At 46.6% G+C, this 4,293-nt stretch overlaps 1 non-coding gene across 1 annotated transcript; it reads left to right on the plus strand.

The window, feature by feature from the left end:
* Positions 1–3,438: 3,438 nt before the first annotated feature.
* Positions 3,439–3,602, plus strand: LOC114088326 (U1 spliceosomal RNA). Its single transcript, XR_003581983.1, has one exon. It is a non-coding gene; the product is annotated as a U1 spliceosomal RNA (small nuclear RNA).
* Positions 3,603–4,293: the final 691 nt, after the last annotated feature.

Genomic DNA, 4,293 nt, shown 5'->3' on the forward strand with positions numbered 1-4,293 from the left:
CTCCCATCCCACCAGAGATCACCACGTGAGCGGAGACTAACCAGCGCCCATTTTCTCGTTGGCCTCCTTCGAATCCACCATCAGCCTATGAATGGTATCTTTGGTGTTTTCAGGCTCATGCAGCGTGGCTGGCTGGTTCGTGGAGTTCCTGGAGGCCCTCCAACAGGACAGCTGGCTGATTCCCCCCATTTGCAGGGACAAGGGTTGGATAGAGACTATCCATGACCTGTGGCTTCGAGGAACTTTCATCGATTTCAGCCGCAAGGAAATTCACATCTTCAGCACCCTGGCCTTCACAGCTATGCTTCTTTTGTCCCCGCACCCTGACCAGCCTCCCTTCCTTCACACTTGTCCCTCTCCAGCAGGAAATAGATGATCTTGTGGATCTTGTCGCCCTGCTCCCAACATAAAACAAAAAGGGAGGAATGTTGGGTGTGTGGGTGACACTCCCCTCTGAAGTTAAGTTTCCATCTTGCAAGAACATCTTGGAATCCCTTACCCCTCCCCCTCCTCTCCAAGAATGCCAAGCCAAAGAGCACCAAATTCAAAAGTTCTCTCAACCAATCCCCGTGGGACACCCTCCACATAGCCAACGCAACCCTTCTTAAGCCGAAGCTTGCAAGCTCACGGTCTCTGCCCTCTTCCCCTCTGCTCTCTGACCTCTTTCTCTCTTCTCTCTGCTCTTTGCCTCTCCTTTTCTTCCTCTTCCGGCAGCCCCCTAATGAAACTCTTGGTTGAAAAAAATATATATAGAATAGTTCAATCTTTAAATAAGTTGTATGAAAGAAGAATATTCATGTCAAGAATATTCATATGTCAAGAATAAAATTAAACATTTAAATCCCAAAGTAGAAGTTTCAGTACAGCGGTGGACAAATCAGAAGTCAATGACACCTCTTAGACAAAATGGAAATGAAAATCAAATTCTAGGTAGCATTCCCAAAATTTGTGTGGCATATTCTGCAGACTTTTTCCTTCAAACTGTAGAGGTAACTGTTTCTTCCTTGCCTGACTTGTGAATAGACACTTTAAAAGCTAAAGCCTAAAACCCTGGTCTTCAGGTTGACAGGATGAAGATATAGGAGCTCAAAGAAGAGGGAAGTCTGTGTCCTCATGACACCCCTGGGAGACCGAACCAGTCCTAGGACTGCCTCCCTCTGAACTCCATGTGTGAAAGAATCCCGACAGCAGAAACTATAATGTTTAACTGTGGGAAGCCATTCTCACACGTGACTGGGCAACTCCCAGTTTGGGTCTGAGGCGCTCTGGCTAACTGTGTGGGAGCTTTCCAGGCCCTCTCCTGATGAGAGAGCCCTCCGTGTGGGGGCGTGACTGACCACTGACCCTGGGGGCCAATCACTGACCCTGACCTTGGAGTGTGGCCCCCCTCAACCTTCATTGGATGGAATTCTCCCCTGAATTTCTTGTTCCCCAATAAAAGGCTACTCCCTGGCGTGCTCCCTCTCTCTCTCTCCTGCTAGCCCTGAGTAATCCTTGCTGCCCTACAGGGTGGTTCGAGGTGGGAAACAGAGAGGGGAGCCGTCTAGGGCCTGGTCATAGAAAAAGGTAACTGAGTCTGTGTGTTTTATTTCGATCTCACTAGCTAACTTTTATGCCAAGAACCTCATTAATGAAACCAGTGCGCTGGTCGCATGGTGGATTTAACAAAACAAAATCAAAGCATATGTAGAAAACTTTAGACTTCTATATCAACTTAGACATCATATATACAAAACAACACAAAAATGTACCTCCCACACATTCATTGCTAAGGAAGCTGCAAAAGGATGTGCTCTACCCAAATGAGATGATGACCCAAAATGCAAAGGATAAGACACAATAGCAAATAGGGCCCTGATGCAAGAAAGCCAAGAGAAGTTCAGAAGACCATCATCAAAGGCCAGTTCCCAGAAAATGGTACTGCAGACTTACTTAAATCCATTTTTTCCATGAACTTTTCAATTTCATTCTCCAATTTCTGTTGCACAGGTGGTCTCCAATTCATGGGCTCATGCGATCCTCCCTCCTTAGCCTCCAAGGTGACTGGGATTAAAGTCATACACCACTGCACCTGGACACTGTACATGACGATGTAGCTTTCTGTAATAAAATCATTAGCTTCTCAGCAAACTTGTTGAGCAATGGTTCCAGCTGAAAGATGTCGCCAACTTGTTCTCAAATTTTCCAGAATGCTACAAAAAAGAAACATAATGTCTTGAAGGTTCTTTATTTTAAATCACGTTTCTTCTCCCCGTGTCGAAGTTTTCCAATCCATTGCCCTTCCACTCTTCAGGGGGTCTGCTGTTCGAGCATTTTCTTCACCTTAGAAGTCCGGGTCTCAGGCGTGACTTCTGAGGCCACCCGATCCTAAACAGGACCCTTCTATGCTGCCAGACCTAGGAACCAGGACCAGCAGCCCCACTGACAGGACACAACCTCCATGCTTGTCCGCCTCGGACCTAGGCTAGACTCCCTCAAGTGGTTTTGTTAATTTTATTCTTTTTTTTTTTTTTTTTTTTGGTCCTGGGAATTGAACCAGGGAGTGCTCTACCACTGAACTACATCCCCGGTCCTTTTTATTTTTTATTTTGAGACAGAATCTCACTAAATTATTGAGCCTGGCCTTGACCTTGCTATACTCCTGGCTTAGGCGGCCTTCTGAGTGGTTGGGATTACAGGCCAGTGCTACTGCGCTGGGCTTCTCAAATGTTTTAAAACGCTTTTTAGTATTATGTGCTCAGCTACTGCACGATTTGCATAGTGGAAGAAGTTTGTATTTTATCCTGGTTTATTTTTTTCAAGGTTAAACTCTTGGTTTTATCTTTTTCTTTGAGGTTTTACTGGGTTTAGTTGCTATGTCTGTTCAAGTTATTTATGATAGACCTACTAAGAAAGATGCCACCGCAAAACGACTTCTTGTTAAGTTGGATGGGGAAATCTTAGTACTCAATGTTTAAGGGAGGGCGAGAGGAAAATCTCTTATGATGACGATCGCTGTCCGGCAGGCGAAAACTGAACGGACTGCAATTTCCTTTTTGCTGAAAAGGAAAGTGAGACCGAGACCCGAACAAGTACCCGCCACAGTAGTGGGTCCCTCAGGGACTGCGCTGTGTGCAGCAAAGCGAAAGACGCTGCTCTACCCGTGCTGTCTTAGTAGGCGGGGTGTCAGGGAGGGGAAGACAGGAATTCCGAATACGTCACCACAAGGGCGTGGTGTATGTAGATGACATACTCGCAGAGGCTGCTGGTCCCGCTCATCCAGGACCTCTACATCCTATGAGGGCCTTGTCTAAATTATATTTGGGTTGTTTTCCGAGAAGTGGATATACTGCAAGGAGATCTAAGAATATAAGGGTGCGAAGACTTCATGAGAGAGTTGACCGTGACTTTAAAGTGGGGCAGATTCAAGGCTGTAGGTCGAGAAGCTGAGAGCAACTCATACTTACCTGGCAGGGGAGATACCATGATCACGAAGGTGGTTTTCCCAGGGCGAGGCTTATCCATTGCACTCCGGATGTGCTGACCCCTGCGATTTCCCCAAATGCGGGAAACTCGACTGCATAATTTGTGGTAGTGGGGGACTGCGTTCGCGCTCTCCCCTGTTTTAACTGGTTAAACATAAGATTTGTCTTAGTGTTAAGGTTGTTTAATGCTTTAAGTACTCAGCTGCGCCGCTTGGGAGTTACTTATTGTTTCAAGTTCATCACTGTATATACTCATTTGTACTAGGCGTGTCTTATAGAGCAAGCGCCCGGTGTTGAAATCCGGTGTTCTTTTTGATTTATAATTCTTAGTGGCTTTTTATTTATTGTGTCTCATGTTCTCAGTTTTCTAGATTATAGTCTAAATTGTGCCCCGGTTTTAGAACGTGTTTATACGGAAAGTTATGGGCTGGGTTTTCATTAACAAATTCTTGTTACCAAAACCTGAGAAGGTATGGCCTTACTGCAGATGTCAGCGATTGGAAATGTGTTATGCATTGTCGACAGAAACACGAAAAGGAAAGCCACTCGAATATGCAGCTTGGCCACCTGTGTGGGGGTGTGTGTGTGTGTGAGAGGGAGGGGTGTGTGTGAGAGGGAGGGGTGTGTGTGTGTGTGTGTGAGAGGGAGGGGTGTGTGTGTGTGTGTGTGAGAGGGAGGGGTGTGTGTGTGTGTGTGTGAGAGGGAGGGGTGTGTGTGTGTGAGAGGGAGGGGTGTGTGTGTGTGAGAGGGAGGGGTGGGTGTGTGTGTGTGTGAGAGGGAGGGGTGTGTGGGTGTGTGTGAGGGAGGGGTGTGTGTGTGAGGGAGGGGT

This window comes from Marmota flaviventris, chromosome 2 (assembly GCF_047511675.1).
Source record: "Marmota flaviventris isolate mMarFla1 chromosome 2, mMarFla1.hap1, whole genome shotgun sequence".
In the NCBI taxonomy this organism is placed as follows: domain Eukaryota; kingdom Metazoa; phylum Chordata; class Mammalia; order Rodentia; family Sciuridae; genus Marmota; species Marmota flaviventris.